A 22,373-nucleotide genomic window follows, 5' to 3' on the forward strand; every position below is an offset into this window, starting at 1 on the left:
GGCACGCTTGCGCACAACCGCACCGCATCCAAAAGCAGGAAGCCACGCATTAACGCACATCCCCTCGCCCCGGAACCCCAGGCCGTGAGATTTGCGCAGCCGACACGGCCATTTCTAATGAACACTTCACGAAGTCGTGACCGATGGGATGAAGCCGAAGCATGGTGGTCCACTTTGGCCCTTCCAGTTCTGGCTCCAAGCTTACTTCCAAGAACTGAGGGGGAGTGCAAAGCCCCTTGATACCAAGCCGTTGCCTAATGTGTTTGCTCGGTCCCCCCGCAAACACAATACGACGGCCTTCTACTTCAAGTTCTTCTACGAGTTGGCTGGGAGGACAGGGTCAGGATTTCGCGTGTGCCTCACTCGGCCGTTCCCTTTGTTCTTGGCGCACGACCTCTCCGTAATTCCTGATGGCAAGATAGAGAATGACTTGAAGGAGATATGGGGCTCCTTCCTGGTCGCGCGCGACCTTAATTGCGGCCTTTCCAAGGCCGGGGGCGAGGTTTACTTGGCGAATTGTGTGGCGAGGTAATTCGGCCTGATTTAGACGGCCCCCCTCTTTCCTCTGTCAACAAACCGGCTCTTGTCTTAGAGAACGAACTTCGTACGAACTTGAATTGTCCAACTACTTACACCTATTGATTTCGGATCGAGCCAAAAACTTGGGCAACATCATAATATGGTGGGAGGAGTTGTTCGGTGAGTTTTGGGTGAAATCCAATCGCTAGAACTATGCAATACACTAACCACTCCATTGAAGGAACAAATTGCCTTAGAACTTAAATTGTCCAATTTATTACACCTATTGATTTCGGATTGACCCCAAAACTTGGGCAACATCATAATATGGTGGGAGGAGTCATTAAGTGAGTTTTGAGTGTAATCGAATCGCTAGAACTATGCAATACACCAAACACTCCATTTAGAGAACGAACTTCGTACGAACTTGAATTGTCCAATTTCTTACACCTAGTGATTTCGGATCGAGCCCAAAACAGGGGCAACATCATAATACGTTGGGAGGAGTCATTCGGTGAGTTTTGAGCGAAATCGAATCGCTTGAACTATGAAATAAACCAACCACTCCATTGAAGGAACTAACTGCCTTAGAACATGAATTGTCCAATTTCTTACACATATTGATTTCGGATCGAGCCCAAAACTTGGGCAACAATATAATACGGTGGGAGAAGTCGTTTGGTGAGTTTTGAGTGAAATCCAATCGCTAGAACTATGCAATACATGAACCACTCCATTTAGACAACGAACTTCGTAAGAACCTGAATTGTCCAATTTCTCACACCTATTGATTTCGGATTGAGCCCAAAACTTGGGCAACAACATAATATGGTGGGAGGAGTCATTTGGTTAATTTTGAGTGAAATCCGATCTCTAGAACTACCCAATACACCAACCAATCCAATTAGGAACGAACTGCCTTTGAACTTGAATTGTCCAATTTCTTACACCTATTGATTTCGGATCGAGCCCAAAACTTGGGCAACATCTTAATATGGTGGGAGGAGTCATTTGGTGAATTTTGAAGGAAATCCGATCCCTAGAACCATGGAATACACCAACCACTCCGATTAGGAACGAACTGCCTTTGAACTTGAATTGTCCAATTTCTTACACCTATTGATTTCGGATCGAGCCCAAAACTTGGGCAACATCGTATAATGGTGGGAGGGAGGAATCATTTGGTGAGTATTGAGTGAAATCCAATCGGTAGAACTATGCAATACACCAATCACTCCATTGAGGGAACAAATTGCCTTTGAACATGAATTGTCCAACTTCTTACACCTATTGATTTCGGATCGAGCCCAAAACTTGGGCAACATCGTATAACGGTGGGAGGAGTCGTTTGGTGAGTATTGAGTGAAATCCAATCGCAAGAACTATGCAATACACCAACCGCTCCATTGAAGGAACGAACTACATTTGAACTTGAATTGTCCAATTTCTTACATCTATTGACTTCGGATCGAGCCAAGAACTTGGGCAACATCATAATATGGTGTGAGGAGTCGTTTGGTGAGTTTTGAGTGAAATCCAATGGCTAGAACTATGCAATACACCAATCACTCCATTGAAGGAACGAACTGCCTTTGAACTTGAATTGTCCAATTTCTTACACCTATTGATTTTGGATCGAGGTAAAAACTTGGGCAACATCATAATATGGTGGGACGTGTCCATTGGTGAGTTTTGAGTGAAATCCAATCGCTAGAACTATGCAACACACCAACCACTCTATTGAAGGAACGAACTGCGTTTGAACTTGAATTGTCCAATTTCTTACACCTACTAATTTCGGATCGAGCCCAAAACTTGGCCAACATCATAATATGGTGGGAGGATTCGTTCGGTGTGTTTTGGGTGAAATCAAATTGCTAGAACTATTCAATACACCAACCAATCCATTGAAGGAACGAATTGCCTTAGAACTTAAATTGTCCAATTTCTTACACCTATTGATTTCGGATTGACCCCAAAACTTGGGCAACATCATAATATTGTGGGAGGAGTCATTAAGTGAGTTTTGAGTGTAATCGAATTGCTAGAACTATGCAATACAACAACCACTCCATTTAGAGAACGAACTTCGTACGAACTTGAATTGTCCAATTTCATACACCTATTGATTTCGGATCGAGCCCAAAACTTGGGCAACATCATAATACATTGGGAGGAGTCATTCGGTGAATTTTGAGCGTAATCGAATTGCTTGAACTATGCAATAAACCAACCAGTCCATTGAAGGAACTAACTGCCTTTGAACATGAATTGTCCAATTTCTTACACCTATTGATATCGGATCGAGCCCAAAACTTGGGCAACAATATAATACGGTGGGAGGAGTCATTCGGTGAGTTTTGTGTGAAATCCAACCGCTACAACTATGCAATACACCAATCACTCCATTTACTGAACGAACTTCGTACGAACTTGAATTGTCCAATTTCTTAGACTTATTGATTTCGGATCGAGCCCAAAACTTCGCCAACGTCATAATAGGGTGGGAGGATTCTTTCGGTGAGTTTTGAGTGAAACCCAATCTCTAAAACTAGGCTGTACACCAACCATTTCATTTACGGATCGAACTTCGTACGAACTTGAATTGTCCAATTTCTTAGACTTATTGACTTCGGATCGAGCCCAAAACTTTGCCAATGTCATAATAAGGTGGGAGGTGTTATTTGGTGAGTTTTAAGTCAAATCCGATGGCTAAACCTTGGCAATACACCAACCACTCCATTTATTGAACGAACTTCGTACGAACCTGAATTGTTCAATTTCTTAGGATTATTGAATTCGGATAGAGCCCAAAACTTGGCCAACGTCATAATATGGTGGGAGGAGTCCATTGGTGAGTTTTGAGTGAAATCCAATGGCTAAAACCGGGCAATACACCAACCACTCCATTTACAGAACGAACTTCGTACGAACTTGAATTGTCCAATTTCTTTGACTTTTTCATTTCGGATTGAACCCAAAACTTGGCCAACGTCATAATAGGGCGGGAGGAGTCCTTTGGTGAGTTTTTAGTGAAATCCATTCTCTAAAACTAGCCTATACACAAACCACTCCATTTACAGAACGAACTTTGTTCGAACTTGAATTGTCCAATTTCTTAGACATATTGATTTCGGATCGAGCCAAAAACTCTGCCAATGTCATAATAAGGTGGGAGGAGTCATTTGGTGAGTTTTAAGTGAAATCTGATGGCTAAAACTGGGCAATACACCAACCACTCCATTTACTTAACGAACTTCGTACGAACTTGAATTGTTCAATTTCTTAGAATTATTGAATTCGGATAGAGCCCAAAACTAGGCCAACGTCATAATATGGTGGGAGGAGTCCATTGGTGGGTTTTGAGTGAAATCCGATTGTTTGTGCCTGATAAATCACGGTCGTACACTAATCGAAGGGTTTTTCCCCCTTGGCCTCAGCACCTATTCGCGATCCAAAACGCGGCGTTTTTTCCTTCCTCAAAACAGAGGAAAAGTTGCGAAGGCATAGTCATCTCGGCCTTACAACCACGGTATCTTCAGGCCAAGGCCGAAGGACGAAGGGGACACGGCCGAAGGACGAAGGGGACACGGCCGAAGATATTAAGAGTGAAATCGTCACATGGCAACAGGGTCCCACGCTTCATTTAATGAAGTAACGCCTCTGACTAGCAAACCCACTAGCTGCAAAAGGGCATTTAATGCACGAGGGAAGAAGGGAAGTGACTGAAGTCAGGATTTGGTGACAGAAATCAGAGTGGTTAGGCGCCAACATACTTACAAATATTTTTACAAATTGAGGTCAGATTACCAACCACCAAACAAGGGCATTAAATGCGTCCCCACAGCCAGAAGCACAGAACCCACGATCAGGGCGGCGGCCGAGATTCACCAAGATTCATGGGGTCACACCACCATGCTTCACGATCCCAAATGTCGATTGGACTGCCCACTTGCTCTGATCAGGCTCCACTGTGCAGATTTTTAGCCTCGATTACTCCTCCTAGAGCTCTTCGTATAAATACCAAGTTCAAGCTACATTCAAAAGGTTGAAACACCAAACCAAAGCCTCCCACGGAGCAAATTATATTTTCCTGTAATGCACTTTCAATATCTTTACTTGCTTTCCTAGGAGTAGTGTTACATTGTAAGGAAAATCCGTTCATCAATATATCATATGACCCTTGATTTTCAAGGTGCCGGAGCACCATCTCTGTTACTCTTTCATTCATCCCATATATCATACGACTGTCGCTCCCTAAGCAACGCGTCGGAGCAACGCCCAAAATCCACCATCAACACCACCATTAAACGGCCTTGTAGCTCAGGCCGTGAACCTGACGGCCGAGATCATTTCCTCTCTCGGCCACAATCATTTGATTAGGAGTCGAACCCAAATAGGCGCACCACTTAACCATTTCATCTACATCACCATCTCGATGCACGGTAGACCGTGCTGGCACGCCCGCGCACAACCGCACTGCATCCAAAAGAAGGAAGCCACGTGTTAACGCATATCCCCTCGGCCCAGAGCTCCATGCCGTGAGATTTTGCGCAGCCAACACTTTTGGCATGCCCAGTGGGACTCTTGTCAAAAACTCATGGTGGAAACTAGGGCACAGGCAAAGCTCAAAAACAAAGCGGTCGAAATGACTTTTGAGACTCCTGAGTCCACCTCGCCAATCACCATCACCGAGACCGAACATGCGGTCAGAGTCTCGGCCAGCGTCCCAGTAACGACGGATCGCACGGCCGAGTCCATACAAGAACAAGCAGTGGTAGAGGATCTGATGTCTAAGCAGGCCTACAGGATAGAGACATCCTTTATGGCTGCAATGGACAGATTTTCCTCGGAACTGCAGACGCTTTACCAGGAGAGGATGCCAGCAACCTCTCCAGCAACACCTCCTAGAGCCGGACAGAGAAGCCAAGAGCGCAAAAGGATCGAGCCTTACGGCGAAAGCAGCAGCCTCGGCATCTCTGGCCGAACCCAACCGTCAGGTTACGGTCAGCATTCACTGCCGCCGATGAATAGCTGGGGGCAGTCCCATCCCACATGGGCGCATCCCGGACCAAATTACCTGGCAGAGATGGTGTACGGACCACTCCACGCTTTGGCCGTATCCTTGGGAGAAACCAGTCCCACGCATTCCGCGGTTCAGCAACTTGGCCAAGTTCACACTGCGGCCGTCCAGACCCATCCCAGCCCAAGCAACGCGACCGCTGCTCCATCACAGCAGTACGGTCAGAGGAATCCAACCGTGTCACCACCGGTGCAGGCGTCGTTATTCCCATTGGGCTCCCACCTTCATTACGGTTCGGCCATTCCAACCGCGACGTACACGCACCTTGGCCAAACCCATGGCGCTCATCTAGCGCCAACCAGCTCGGTCGTACTAACCGAGCCCCTTGTTCAACTGGCCCAGCAGATAAGGCCACAGAACGATGTGCAGCAGGCCCCGCGGCCGTGTGCGGCCCAGCAGGAAACGCCCCCTCAAGGGCTCCGGTTCGAAGATATCCGGTGTATGACCGAGGACGGCTTAGCTCAAAGGCGATCGGAGACACCAGTATACACTGAGCCGTGTTCATCAAGGAAACCCAGGGCTTGGCGCGACTTGCTCCCTAAGGCTTTTTGGGCACGTCGCACATCAAAACACTCGGCCGTGGACACATCTCCTTATGTCTTGGCCTACGGCTATGACACCGATCAACTAATGGGGCTGAAGGCTCGATTTCTTCGAGTTATCAAGCGACTTAGCCAAAAGGCGAAGGACTGCGCGCAAACCATGCCCCAGGGTTTAGAAAATTTAAAACAGTCAGGACTCGACGCTTACAATTCGGTGCAAGTTCAAGAAAAAATGGCACCGAGGGCCTACGACAAAAAAGTCAAAAAGAAAAAGAGGGGGAAGTAGGCGAGCGAGTTAAACGAATGGTGCGGTGAAATTAAAGCAAAGGATCATATATTCAATCGTTCAGAAAAGGAGGCCCATGCTTTGGATTTAAAGAAAAAGGTTTATATTTAGAAACAACGACCATTTTTGGCCGGGCAAAAATATACATATATATGTCTATAAAATTACATCCCAGAATCTCTAAACAGCCGCCCACCTAGACCCCTTCGCTGAACATCCCCCAGATCAGGCAGGTGATCCTTCTCCAGGCAATGTCCCCACCATCTATATCCGCCTGCCACCTCGCCCGAATCAGCTTCCTCTCGGCCAATGCCTTCTTCTTCTCGATTGCTGCTTTGAGGATTTGCTTGGCCGAAGACTTCAGCTCGGCGTCGACTACAACCGCACCGTCTCGGGGCTGAAGGATGAGGTCTCGACGGGCCTGGAGCTCGGCAATCTGAGCCTCGACCTGTGCAAGTTCCTCGTCCTCCCTTTGGACAACGAGGTCATTTTCCTTCAATTGAGCCATTGCAGGTTAGACTTGTTCTTTTATCACCACCAGTTCTTGCTCGAGCGAGCATCCCCCAGGCCATCCTCATGGTGGCTTCAGCATACCGGCCGATCATTTCCTCGTCTTCGGCCAAACGAGCATGTAAATCATCTAGCTGAGCCGAGTTTAGAAGACCAAGTGCCATAGCTGTGTCCAGGCAAGACCTGAACTCCATGAAAACCTCGACGGTGGTCATTTGATGGACCCCCAAGAAAAGGAACTCACGGAGCCGTTCAACAGCGGCCCTGGAATCCTCGTCCAAAGGGCCCGAGGCCGAGCTGCTTCCCTCCTCATGGAGGCTGGCGTACAGTTCGGCAAGGTCATCTGAGGAGGCAGGCTCCTGAAGAGAAGAAACCAAAAAGGAAGTCAGATATGAAACCGCCAGCTAAGAGATGAGGGATGCCAAGGAAAGTCTAAGTACTCACTTCAGCGGCCGACGGCGCGGCGAGGACTTCTGCAACCGCGAGCTCGGTCAGGACCGTTCGAAGAGACCGGCGGCGGGCTCGGCGCACCAGTGGCTGTAGCTTCAACCACTGCGAGCTCAGTGACGACCGTCGATTCTTGGGATGTAGGGGCCAGAGGCATAGACACGACGGCCGGGACAATCTGCGAGCTCGGTATTATGAGGGCCGGAGACGAAGGCGATGACGATCTGGGAGGCTGAAAACAGAGCTCGTTAATCAGGGACTCGCATCACAAATCCGAGAGGAAACTAACTCATAACGAGAACACTTACCGAGCGAAACACGATACTGCTAGAGCGGTGTGGGGCGACCAAGGGCGGCTCAACTGGAGCCGTAGCAACCAGTGACGGCACAACCATCACCACCAGCGGTGCCTCGGTGACCCCTTCTTCTTCAGCCATCACCTCTGCTTCGGCCGCCTCACCAACCGACGATTCAGGAGCGACTGCTTCAGCGGCCGGCGCCTCTATGACGGCCATCCTAGCGTCCGGTACCTCAGTAACGACCACCTCGGTGCCTGACGCCTTTGCGGGGGTCGCCCACGACAACAACTTCGGCGCTCGCTGCCGGGGCCTGGTGGGAAAACCAAGTCATTAGCATCTAGGTATGGCGTCAGACAGATTAAAGAGGAAACAAGGAGGAGGTACTTACAATCACAGGAGGGGCCTCGCTCATAGTCACAGAGGGGACTTCCTCCTCATCCTCACTCTCCGAGAGAAGAAGGAGGGCCCTTTTCCTCGGCCGCTCCGATGCCCCCGCCTTGGCTGCGAGCCTTTTGGCCGGAGTGTCCTCGGTCGCTACGACCTCGGCACTCGCAGCCTCTTTATCCCTCTTACAACCTGGGGCTGCATATAAAAGAAGGAAGAAGCGAGGGAAGTAAGGGGTAGAATAAACAAGGACAAAATTGGCTCAGAAGGGGCCGAAGAAAGAGCATGAATGGGGGAAAACCTACCAACGGCAACGATCGGCCGAGCCGGCGGAGAGGATGGCACGGTCCTATGCGCCAGGGTTTTTCGCGCCCCCGCCACAGTCGTCGCCCTGGAGGTTGGGGTCGCAGTCGAAGTCCCGACTGTTTCTCTGGCCAATGGAGGGGTTGTCGCTCTGGACATGGCCGCAACTGGGGCACTCGGCCGCGAAGGCACGGCTGTGGCCTTCTTCCCCTTGCCGATCTTGGGAGGAAGGGGCGCCCCCCTCACGGCCTCTTCAACAGGCCGAATAAATCTGGCCGAGATGCACTCCTCGTACCAGACCCTTCCATCCTCGTCATATGCATTACGACGCAACCAAGGCGTTAGAGTGAGGAAGGTCATCCCCTTTTGAAGTTGGAAGGAAATGCCAGCCACGCTGTGCTGCTGGGCGACGTCGGCCCTCCAAGACGAGAGCTGGTTGGTTGACAAAGGGGGAACCGGGGCCGTCTGGATCAGGCCGAATTGCCGCGCCACGAAGTTTGGCAGATAAACCTCGGCCTTGGCCTTGGACAGACCGCAGTGAAGGTCGCGCGCAACTAGGAAGGAGCCCCAGATCTCCTTCAGGTCGTTCTCCGTCTCGCGGTCAGGAACGACGGAGAGGTCATGCGCCAAGAATAGAGGGAATGGCCAAGTAAGGCAGACGCGGAACTGCGTGCTAGTTCTCTCGACCAGGCCATAGAAAAATTTGTAGCAGAAGGCCGATGTGTTGTGCTTCCTGGGAGCTCGGGCAAATGCGTTGGCCAACGGCTTAGTGTCGGTGATATTGGCCACCGCCCTCAGCTCCGGAAAGTAGGCTTGCGGCCAGAACTGGAAGGCCCAAAGTGGACCGCCGTGCTTCAGCTTCATCCCGTCGGTGACAACATCGTGAAGCGTGCGATCGATATGGCCGAGCAGGAATGGACCGAGCGCTAGCCTGCCGCCCTGTGCAAGATAGTCGGCCAAGTGGGCAAACTCCAAGGTAACCTTGTTCGCCTGGGTGCAGAACACAAACTTGCATAACTAATACAGCAAAAACGCGGCATGCTCAACTTCGCCGAGTGGGGCGATGGCGTCGTCTTCGGCGCTGTCCTCCACGCCAAAGTTACTGTAAAAACTGGAGTAGTTGGGCATGTTCTTCGCCTTGCTCCCGGCGAGTCTCATAAGAGTGGGCCATGCGGCTTTAAAACTCCCTTCGGCCTCGGGAGCAACAAGTGCGGCGTTCACTTCTACGCCGAGTGGAGAGAGGCCGAACAGGGCGGCCATGTCTAGAACGGTCGGCGTCATCATACCAAACCGAAGGTTCATGGTATTTGTGGCCGACAACCAGAAGCGTAGGGCCGCGACCAAGAGCGACCAATCCATAACGAGCGGCCGATCGAATAGCTTAATCAAGTGGTAGATACCTTGATCCTTCCATTGCTGGCCGAAGAAGTGCTCCATCCTCGGCAGCCATTTTTCCCAGTCCGGGGTCGAGGTTGGCCATTGGGGCTGCGGCCTGGCGACATTCCAATCTTGGAAGTCCCCCCCCCCGTCGAAGGCCGAGAGGTCTACCAGATTGTTTTTTAAATGGGCCACTAGCCTCTCTGGCATTCCGCCATCAACAGAGGGGTCGAGGACGCAGGAATTGGTGGCAACGCCGTCATTATCAGTCCAGGGCATGATGATGTTAGGAAGGACCGAGCCCTGGATTTCTCGGCAAATGTCTTCAAACTCAGTCTGAAAGGCTTGGGACCGAGCTTCAACAGATGTGGAGGTGCTGGAGGCCATTAAGACAGATTAAAGTGGGGTATATTAAAAAAGTCGAAAGGAGGGTGATGAACACGAAGAACACCAGGGAACCAAAAACTCAAGAAAAAGGGCGAAGAGTTCGTGAGCTTTCTGAGAGATGCAAAAGAGACGACTGGAGTCGTTGGTTACTAACTAGGCTATACACCAACCATTCCAGTTATGGAACGAACTTTGTATGAACTTGAATTGTGCAATTTCTTAGACTTATTGATTTCGGATCGAGCCAATAACTTGGCCAACGTCAAAATAAGGTGGGAAGAGTTCTTAGGTGAGTTTTGAGTGAAATCCAATCTCTAAAACTAGCCTCTACACCAACCACTCCATTTGTACGAACTTGAATTGTACAATTTCTTAGACTTCTTGAATTCGGATGGAGCCCCAAACTTAGCCAGCGTCATAATAGGGTGGGAGGAGTCCTCCGGAGAGTTCTGAGTGAAATCCAATGTCTAAAACTAGGCTATACACCAACCATTGCAGTTATGGAACGAACTTTGTACGAACTTGAATTGTGCAATTTCTTAGACGTATTGATTTCGGATCGAGCCAACAACTTGGCCAACGTCAAAATATGGTGGGAAGAGTTCTTTGGTGAGTTTTGAGTGAAATCCAATCTCTAAAACTAAGCTCTACACCAACCACTCCATTTTCGGATTGAACTTTGTACGAACTTGAATTGTACAATTTCTTATACTTCTTGAATTCAGATGGAGCCCAAAACTTGGCCAACGTCATAATAGGGTGGGAGGCGTTCTTTGTTGAGTTTTGAGGGAAATCCAATCTTGAAAACTAGGCTATACACCAACCACTCCATTTACGAAATGAACTCCGTACGAACTTGAATTGCCCAATTTCTTAGACAAATTTATTTCGGCTATAGCCCAAAACTTGGCGAACGTCATAACAGGGTGGGAGGAGTCCTTTGGGGAGTTTTGAGTGAAATCCGATGGCTAAAACAAGGCAATACACCAACCACTCCATTTACTGAACAAACTTCGTACGAACATGAATTGTCCAATTTCGTAGACTTATTGATTTCGGATCGAGCCCAAAACATCACCAACGTCATAATAGGGTGGGAGGAGTCCTTCGGTGAGTTTTGAGTGAAATCCAATCTCTAAAGCTAGGCTATACACCAACCAATCCATTTACGGAACGAATTTCGTACGAACTTGAATTGTCCAATTTCTTAGACTAATTGATTTTGGATCAAGCCCAAAACTTGGCCAACGTCATAATAGTTGGGAGGAGTCCGTTGGTGAATTTTGAGTGAATTCCACTCTCTAAAACTAGGCACAACACCAAACACTCCATTTATGGATCCAACTTTGTACGAACTTGAATTGTCCAATTTCTTAGACTTCTTAAATTCGGATAGAGCCCAAAACTTGGCCAAAGTCATAATAGGGTGGCAAGAGTTCTTTGGTGAGTTTTGCGTGAAATCCAATCTTGAAATCTAGGCTATACACCAACAACTCCACTTACAAAACGAACTTTGTACGAACATGAATTGTCCAATTTCTTAGACTTATGGATTTCAGATCGGTCCCAAAACTTCGCCAACGTCATAACAAGGTGGGAGGAGTCCTTTAGTGAGTTTTGAGTGAAATCCATTCTCTAAAACTAGGCTATACACGAACCACTCCATTTACGGAACGAACTTTGTACGAACTTGAATTGTCCAATATCTTAGACATATTGATTTCGGCTCGAGCCCAAAACTTGGCCAACGTCATAACAGGGTGGGAGGGGTCCTTTGGGGAGTTTTGATTGAAATCCGATGGCTAAAACAAGGCAATACGCTAACCACTCCATTTACTGAACGAACTACGTTTGAACTTGAATTGTCCAATTTCTTAGACTTATTGATTTCGGACCGAGCCCAAAACTTGGCCAACGTCATAATAGGGTGGGAGGAGTACTTTGGGGAGTTTTGAGTGAAATCCGATGGCTAAAACATGGCAATACACCAACCACTCCATTTATTGAACAAACTTCGTACGAACATGAATTGTCCAATTTCTTAGACTTATTGATTTCAGATCGAGCCCAAAACATCGCCAACGTCATAATAGGGTGGGAGGAGTACTTCGGTGAGTTTTTAGTGAAATCCAATCTCTAAAGCTAGGCTATACACCAACCACTCCATTTACGGAACGAATTTCGTACGAACTTGAATTGTCCAATTTCTTAGACTTATTGATTTTGGATCAGGCCCAAAACTTGGCCAACGTCATAATAGGTGGGAGGAGTCCGTTGGTGAATTTTGAGTGAATTGCACCCTCTAAAACTAGGCACAACACCAACCACTCCATTTATGGAACGAACTTTGTACAAACTTGAATTCTCCAATTTCTTAAACTTCTTAAATTCGGATAGAGCCCAAAACTTGGCCAACGTCATAATAGGGTGGGAGGAGTTCTTTGGTGAGTTTTGAGTGAAATCCAATCTTGAAAACTAGGCTATACACCAACAACTCCATTTACAAAACGAACTTCGTACGAACTTGAATTGTCCAATTTCTTAGACTTATGGATTTCAGATCGGTCCCAAAACTTCGCCAACGTCATAATAGGGTGGGAGGAGTCCTTTGGTGAGTTTTGAGTGAAATCCATTCTCTAAAACTAGGCTATACACGAACCACTCTATTTACGGAACGAACTTTGTACAAACTTGAATTGTCCAATTTCTTAGACATATTGATTTCGGCTCGAGCCCAAAACTTGGCCAACGTCATAACAGGGTGGGAGGGGTCCTTTGGGGAGTTTTGATTGAAATCCGATGGCTAAAACAAGGCAATACGCTAACCACTCCATTCACTGAACGAATTACGTTTGAACTTGAATTGTCCAATTTCGTAGACTTATTGATACCATATATACCACGTAGCCATTGAATGAAAATGTTATTGTGCTTATCTTGTAGCCACTTTGTTCTCTTTCTAAATTTTGGATAAGTGGTCTTGATGTGGATCATAGGTTCCCTACAATTGACACAAAAAAATCAAGCATTACGGTCCCTTGTATATAAGATAAACATAAGGAGTAATAATATTTAAAATGGCTACATATGAAAAATTAAACTCATACGTACTCGATATAAGGTAGGACTTCCTCCGTATTCTCCAAGACATATAGATGTGCTTGGTTTAACAAGTCCAGATCAACTAAGCTCACTGTGCAACCTGATAATGGCTTTGAAACTCCCATCTTCTGGCTAGAAGGCACTCCAACTGTACTAACATCAGATAAATGCTCGGTACAAAACTCTACAGCTTCTTTAGCTATATACCACTCAACAATGCAACCTTCGGGACGAGTACGATTCTGAACATACCCGTTTAGCACTTTCATATATCTTTCAAACGGATACATCCATCTAAAATATACTGGCCCACATAGACGAAATTCTCTGACAAGATGTACTACTAGATGAACCATGATATCAAAGAATGAAGGGGGAAAGTACTTCTCAAGCAAACACAAAGTAACTACTACATCTTCTTCCAATTTATCTAGCTTGGAAACATCTACCATCTTTGAACATATAGCATTGAAGAAGAAGCACAATCGAGTTATTGCATACCTTGTAGGCTTCTCCAAAACAGAACGAATTGCCACATGGAGCAATTGTTGCATCAATGTATGACAACCATGAGATTTAAGGCCAAGAAGTCTTGAATCTTTTAAAGATACAAGATTTTTTATATTTGAAGAATAACCTTCAGGGATCTTCATACCATAGAAAGAATTGCACACCGCTCTCTTCTCTGCTCTTTACAAATTCCAAGGCCCTGGAGGCAAGCGAGTATGTCTTTCTCCATACTCGGGTTGCAAATCAGTTTTGACCCCCATGTTCAATAAGTCTAACCGAGCAGCAATCCCATCTTTAATTTTTCCAGGGATCTCTAGCAATGTACCAATGATACAATCGCAAACATTCTTCTCAAAATGTTCATAACATCTAGGGCATGCCTCACAGGGAGGCATTTCCAATACTCGAGATCAAAGAATTTTGATTTCTTCTTCCAACAAACTCTGTCACCATCATTCTCACCAACACTTTCCCCATTTTTCGAGCCCCATATGTAATTAATATCTTCAACCATACGAAGCACTTCTTCTCTGGTTAATGGCTCGGGAGGCATGCCATATTCAGGTTTCCCATTAAAAGCTGCACGTTGCCTCCTATATGGATGATTGATTGGTAACCATTTTCTATGCCCAATGTAACAAATTTTGTGTCCATTTTTCAACCTGTGACTAGGTGTATCATCGCCGCATATTGGACAAGCTTTATATCCTTTAACGACACAACTAGATAAGTTTCCATAGGCAGGAAAATCATTAACTGTCCACAGTAATACACCTCCGAGTGTAAAGTATTCTCCTATGTGGGCATCATACACTCTAATCCCATCCCACAGAGATTTTAAATCATCAATCAAAGGCTCTAAGTAGTGTCTGCCGCGCAAATCTCACAGTCTGGAGTTCCGGGCCGAGGGGATGTGCGTTAACACGCGGTTTCCTGCTTTTGGGTGCAGTGCGGTTTGTGCGCGGGCGTGCCAGCACGGTCTACCGTGCGTCGATGTGTTGATGAGTGTTGGATGGATGAGTGGTGCACCTGTTTGAACTCGTCTTCCTAATCAAACGATTGTAGCCGAGAGAGGAACGGGTCTCGGCTGTTAGGTTCACGGCCTGAACTACAAGGCCGTTGAGTGATGGTGTTGGTGGTGGGTTTTGGGCGGTGCTCCGGCACGCTGCTCAGGGAGCGACGGTCGTATGATATATGGGGTGAGTGAACGAACAACAGGGATGGTGCTCCGGCGCCTTGAAAATCAAGGGTCGTATGATATATTGATGAATGGATTTTCCTTACAATCTAACACTACTCCTAGGAAAGCAAGTAAAGATATTGAAAGTGCATTACAGGAAAAAATAAGTTGCTCCGTGGGAGGCTTTGTTTTGGTGTTGAACTCTTTGAATGTAGCTCGAGTCTTGTATTTATAGGAAGAGTCCCTGGAGGAGTAATCGAGGCTAAAAATCTACATGGTGGAGCTGGATTGGAGCAAGTGGGCAGTCCAATCAACATTTGGGATCGTGAAGTATGGTGGTATGACCCCAGAAATCCCGGTGAATCTCGGCCGCCGCTCTTGATCGTGGGTTCTGAGCTTCTGGCCGTGGAGACGCATTTATGGCCTGGATAGCTGGTGCACCAATATCTCAGGCTGTCAGAATTCTCGTGAGAATGTCCACGTCTAATCACTCTGATCCTTACCACCAAATCCTGACTTCAGTCACTTCCCACCTTCCCTCATGCATTAAATGCTTCTTTGTGGCCAGTGGGTTTGCTGCATTAAACAGGCACTACTTCATTAAATGAGGCCTGGGTCCCTGCTATCACGTGATGATCTGACTTTAATATTTCTGGCCGCGATTTTGCTTGGCCTCGGCCTCGGCCTGCGCTTGAGGCCGAGATGATCATGCCTTGGCATTTCTTCTTTTGCCTTTAGGAAGGCAAAGTACCCTAGCGAAACGCTGCGTTTCAGTTTTTGCGAACAAGTGCCAGGGCCGAGAGAAGGGGCTCCTTCGGCCAACTTATGGCCGTGATTTATCAGGCACAAACATTGCCCCCACATCCCTGAATTCTTCGGCCTCGGCATGGGTAGGGACCGAATGGATTCCAAGGGATGGACCCTTTGCATTACTTTCTGAAGTGATTAACAACTGGGGCATTAAATGCGCAGGCCAGTCGGTGCATTTAATGCCTCAAGCATGTCGTGTAGGCCATCATTGCCCAGGGCGTCGCTTCGCTTTGTCAGAGGAAGCGACGGCCTCTGGGCTTTTGACACGTTGTTGCGCCTGTTGAGCGTGCTGACAGAACGTTACGTCTCTCGAGAGAGACACACCCTTACGCTTTCAGAATTCTCAGACGCCCAAGCTTTGTCAAAAACCCATTTCTCCAACCTTCAAAACCCATCAAACTTTCGCACCTCCAAGGTTACCAGAGAATCCCTCGTGAGCTCGCGATTTTTCAGAACCTACAGACCTTATTCCGTTTCTTTTAAGCTTTTCCTCCAGTGTTCTTCGCGTTCATTACCCTTTTTTCGCATTTCCCCTTTAAACACTCATCTTAAGCCTGCTCTAATGGCCTCCAATACCCCCACATTTGTTGAAGTTCGGTCCCAAACCTTCCAAACTGAATTCGAGGCTATTTGCCGAGATATTCAGGGCTCGATCCTTCCTGACATCATCACGCCCTGGGCTGATGACGATGGTGCCTCCACTGATTCCTGTGTTCTCGGCCCTTCCATTAATGGCGGAATGCCAGAGAGGCTCGTGGCCCATCTGAAGAACAACCTAGTGGATCTCTCAACCTTTGACGGGGGAGACTTCCAGGACTGGAATGTCCTCAGGCCGCAGCAACAGTGGCCAACCGTGACCCCAGACTGGGAAAAATGGCTGCCGAGGATGGAGCATTTCTTCGGTCAACAATGGAAGGATCAAGGCATCTACCACTTGATCAAGCTATTCGATCGGTCGCTCTTGGCCGCGGCCCTGTGCTTCTGGTCGTCGGCCACCAACACCATGAACTTTCGGTTCAGCATGATGACGCCGACCGTTCTAGACATGGCCGCTCTGTTCGGCCTGTCCCCCCTCGGCGTGGAAGTAAACGCCGCCCTTGTTGCTCCCGAGGTGGAAGGGAGCTTTAAGGCTACGTGGCCTACTCTTGCGAGAGTTGCTGGGAGCAAGGCGAAGAACATGCTCAACTACTCCAGTTTCTACAGCAACTTAGGCGTAGAAGACAGCGCTGAAGACGACGCCATTGCCCCTCTCGGCGAGGTTGAACACGCCGCGTTCTTGCTGTACTGGCTGTGCAAGTTCGTGTTTTGTACCCAGGCGAACAAGGTTACCCTGGAGTTCGCCCACTTGGCCGATTACCTAGCGCAGGGCGGTAGGTTAGCACTCGGCCCGTTCTTACTTGGCCTCATCTACCGCACGCTTCATGACATCGTTACTGATGGGATGAAGCCGAAGCACGGTGGTCCATTGTGGGCCTTCCAGTTCTGGCTGCAGGCCTACTTCCCAGAGCTGAGGGGGGTGGCCGCTCCCCGAGACAACGAGCCGCTGGCCAACGCATTTGCTCGATCCCCCAAGAAGCATAACGCCACGGCCTTCTGCTACAAATTCTTCTACGGCTTGGCCGAGAGAACTGGTACGCAGTTCCGAGTCTGCCTTACTCGGCCGTTCCCTCTGTTCCTGACCCACGACCTCTCCGTAATTCCTGATGTTGAGACGGGGAACGATCTGAAGGAGATCTAGGGCTCCTTCCTGGTTTCGCGCGACCTCCATTGCGGTCTGTCCAAAGCCGGGGCCGAGTTGTATCTGCCGAACCTCGTGGCACGGCAGTTCGGCCTAATCCAGACGGCCCCACTCCTTCCTCTGTCAACCAACCGGCTATCGTCCTGGAGGGCCGACGTCTCCCAGCAACACGGTGTGGCTGAGATCACCTTCCAGCTCCAAAAGGGAATGACCTTCCTAACTCTGACGCCTTGGTCGCGCCGCAACGCGTATGACGAGGATGGAAGGGTCTGGTATGAGGAGTGTATCTCGGCCAGATTTATTCGGCCTGTTGAAGAGGCCGTGAGGGCGGCCCTGACGAATGCAGATTGGGACCCCCTCACCCCCAAGGGCAGCAAAGTGAAGAAGGTATCAGCCGGGCCGCCCCGGCCAAGTGCCCCGGCCGTGGTCGCCCCCAGGGTGCCGGCCCCTCCCCTGGCTAGGTCAGCGGCCGTGGCCTCCACCGCGGCCCCATCATCGACCGTGGCCCCAGCTCCCAGGGCGACGCCTGTGGTGGGGGTACGAAAGACGCTGGCGCATAGGACCATGCCAGCCTCCCCAACGCCTCGACCATCCACTGCTGCGGGTAAGCCTCGCCTAATTTTTCTCTTTATCGTTTATTCCTCACCGGCCTTTTTAAACCAGTTCTGTCTTTGGTCATCTCACTCTTGTCTCTTTTCTTTGTATACACAGCCTCGGGTCGCAAGAGGAATCGAGAGGCGTCGGGTATTGAGGCCGCACCGGCCCAGAGTGCCGCGGCCGAAATGGCGGCCCCGCAGCGGCCGAGGAAGAGGACCCTTTTTACCTCCTCGGAGGGCAGAGGTGAAGAGGAGGCTCCTCCCGCGACTGTGAGTGAGGCCCCCCTTGCGATCGTAAGTATTACTCCCTGGCATCCTTTTTCCTCTTTTGTGCATTCTGGTAATCTGGTTCTTTCCTCAGGACATGGTAATAGTCGAGGAGGATGCTACGGTCGAGGTGCCGTTCGTAAAGGAGGCGGCCGCTGCCCACATGGTGGTCGAGGAGGCGGGAGCCGCAGAGGCGACGGTTGAGGGGGCGGCCACTGTCGAGGAAGTGGCTGAGGCGCTGGATGCTGAGATTGCGCCCGCAGAGGTGACGCCTGCCGAGGAGGCTGCAAAGGGGGCGACCGAAGAGATCACCGAGGAAGTCGCCGAAGAGGCCACTGAGGGAGCTGCCGAAGAGGCCGCCGACGAGGGCGGCGAGAAGGCCAATGAAGAGGCCGCTGAGGAAGCAACTGACGAGGCCGCCGAAGAGCCTGCTGTGGACGTGCCAAGTGGGCCTTTGACGTCCACCCCTCGTAGCCCAAGCGGCATCTCCTTTTGCTCGGTAAGAATCCGCCTTCAATATACTTGGCTTTGTCGTTCTCTTTTGATCTGTTCTACACTTCTGACCGAATTGTTTGTCTCTAGCCTCCCCAATTGTCGCCGCCGCTGGCCATGGTTGCCGCGACCATGCCTCCTATGCCGTCGTTCCAAGACTCAACGGTTGTGGCCGAGCCGGTGATGACTGGAGCCACGGTCGTGAGTGTGCCGAGTCTCCTGCGGACTACTTCGGCGGTCATGACCGACCTTTCGCTCACCGTGAATATTCGACCTCCCCCTTTTTGTTTATTCCTTTATGTCCTAGTTAATTATCTCTTACCCTTACCCCATCTTATGTTCAGGAAGCCACCTCCTCCGATGATCTTGATGAGTTATACGCCAGCCTCCATGAGGAAGGGGGAAGCTCGGCCTCGGCTCCGGGAGTTCCTTCTCCTTGATGTTCGGCAAATGACGGCCGCTGGGGCGATTAAGGAGTTTAGGTCCTGCTTGGATACGGCCATGGCGCTCGGTCTGCTCGACTCGGCTCAGCTGGATGAACTGCAAGCCCGTCTGGCTGAAGGCGAGGAGATGATTGGCCGGTATGCTGAAGCTGTCATGCGGATGGCCGAGGGGAGCTCGCTCGAGCAGGATCTGGAGGTGATTAAAGAACAAGTTCAACCTGCAATGGCCCGACTGAAAGAAAATGACCTCGTCGTCCAACGAGAGAATGAAGAGCTTGCGCAGGTTGAGGCCCAGATTACCGAGCTCCAGGCTCGCCGAGATCTCATCCTCCAACGCCAAGATGGCGTGGTCGCAGCCGGGAGCGAGCTGAAATCCTCGGCCAAACGAATCCTCAAAGCAGCGACTGAGACGAAGAAGGGCTTGGCCGAGCGGAAGCTGATTCGAGCGAGATGGCAGGCGGACATCAACGGTGGGGACATTGCTTGGAGAAGGATCACCTGCCTGATCTGGGGGATGTTCAGCGAAGGGGTCTAGGCGGGCGAAGAGCGGCCATTTCAACTATTTTTCTTTTTCTTTTTTGGGATGTAATAAGTAACCACAAACATACATTATTTTATTTACACATATAGTTTATCTTTTGCTTTTATGACTTCACACAAACATATGTATATATTATTTCGGCCGTGACTGGCCGTTCTTTTTCGTAAGCAATGCCCCTTTTTATCTAAACGTAAGGCAAGGGCCTTCTTTTCTGAAAAACTAAATGTATACTTCCCTCTCTGTATGTTGGCCGCGCCCTTTGTTCGGCCTGTCTGCCTACTTCCTTTTTTTTTTCTTTTTCTTGACTTTTTTGTCGTAGGTTCTCGGCGCCATTTTCTTTTGAACTTGCGCCGAGTCGTAGGCATCGAGTTCCAACTATTTTGAACTCCCTGAACTCCTGGGCATCATTCGCGAGCAATCCTCTTTCTTTTTGTGGTGTTGCCTGATATCATGAAGAAATCGAACCGTCAACCTTAGTAACTTACTAGTGTCTTGGCTCTTGGCCGAGACATAAGTAGATGTGCCCACGGCCGAGTTTTTCGAAACGCGGCGTGCCCAAAAAACTTTAGGAGATAAATCACTCCGAACCATGGGCTCGCTTAATAGGCGTGGCTTTGCGCATCCTGGCGCCCTCGACTCCCCTCGTATTGACACACCTTTCAAGATAGATCGGATGTCTTCGATCCCAAACCCTTGAAAAGACTCCACCTGTTGCGCATCTTTTCGTGGCTTTTCCTGCTGGGTTTTTTGAGCATGGGGCTCGGTCATTTCGACCGAGCCGGGTAGTTTCAAAGGAGCGTCGTGGGTTTGGCCGAAATAATCTCGGTCGGCTGGCCATCGAGGTATGGTCACCTGGTTCTGCTGGTCTGTATCATAAAGGGAACCTAGGCGCGTTTGCATTGTCGTCTGAATGGCTGAATCGTGTATTTGCAATGATAGTGCAACAGTCATGCTTTTTTGCTCGCACTGTTGTGGTAACGCTTCGGTCATACTGCTTTGGCCGGACTGTGCTTGATCGGCCAAAGTATGGGTTGGGCCGAATTGCTCGGCCGTAGACACCGTAGGACTCCTCCTGAATGCTTTGGCTAGAGCGTGGAGTAGGCCACATGCCTTCTTTGCCGGTTGGTTTGGTCCGGGACTCGCCCTTGTGGGCTGGGACTGCCCCCAGCTGTTGGTCGGCGGCAAAGAATGCTGGTTGTAGCCTAACGCTTGGGTACGGGAAAACATGCCAAGGTTGCTGCTTTCGCCGTATGGCTCAATCCTTTCACGTCCCTGGCTTCTATGTCAGGCTCCAGGGGGTGTTGCGAGCGAAGTCACCGGCATTCCCTCCTGGAAAAGCGTTCGTAGCTCCGAAGAGAATCTGTCCATCGTGGCCATGAAGGATGTTTCCATCCTGCAAGCTTGTCTTGACATCAAATCCTCCATTGCTGCTTGTTCCTGTATGGACTCGGCCGTATGATCCGTCATTACTGGAACGTTGGCCGAGATCCCGACCGTATGTTTGGTCTCGGTAATTGGTGAAGTGGACTCAGGAGTCTCAGAAGTCATTTCGACGGCTTTGTTTTTGAGCTTTACCTGTGCCCTAGTTTCCACCATAAATTTTTTACAAGTATCCCACCGGGCGTGCCAAAAGTGTCTGCCGCGCAAATCTCACGGCCTGGAGTGCCGGGCCGAGGGGGTGTGCGTTAACACGCGGTTTCCTGCTTTTGGGTGCGGTGCGGTTTGTGCGCGGGCGTGCCAGCACGGTCTACCGTGCGTCGATGTGTTGATGAGTGTTGGATGGATGAGTGGTGCGCCTGTTTGAACTCGTCTTCCTAATCAAACGATTGTAGCCGAGAGAGGAACTGGTCTCGGCTGTTAGGTTCACGGCCTGAACTACAAGGCTGTTGAGTGATGGTGTTGGTGGTGGATTTTGGGCGGTGCTCCGGCGCGCTGCTCAGGGAGCGACGGTCGTATGATATATGGGGTGAGTGAACGAACAACAGGGATGGTGCTCCGGCGCCTTGAAAATCAAGGGTCGTATGATATATTGATGAATGGATTTTCCTTACAATCTAACACTACTCCTAGGAAAGCAAGTAAAGATATTGAAAGTGCATTACAGGAAAAAATAAGTTGCTCCGTGGGAGGCTTTGTTTTGGTGTTGAACCCTTTGAATGTAGCTCGAGTCTTGTATTTATAGGAAGAGTCCCTGGAGGAGTAATCGAGGCTAAAAATCTGCATGGTGGAGCTGGATTGGAGCAAGTGGGTAGTCCAATCGACATTTGGGATCGTGAAGTATGGTGGTGTGACCCCAGAAATCCCGGTGAATCTCGGCCGCCGCTCTTGATCGTGGGTTCTGAGCTTCTGGCCGTGGAGAAGCATTTATGGCCTGGATAGCTGATCCTTACCACCAAATCCTGACTTCAGTCACTTCCCACCTTCCCTCATGCATTAAATGCTTCTTTGTGGCCAGTGGGTTTGCTGCATTAAATAGGCACTACTTCATTAAATGAGGCCTGGGTCCCTGCTATCACGTGATGATCTGACTTTAATATTTCTGGCCGCGATTTTGCTT

This window comes from Prunus avium, chromosome 2, assembly GCF_965620075.1.
Source record: "Prunus avium chromosome 2, drPruAviu1.hap1.1, whole genome shotgun sequence".
NCBI lineage: Eukaryota > Viridiplantae > Streptophyta > Magnoliopsida > Rosales > Rosaceae > Prunus > Prunus avium.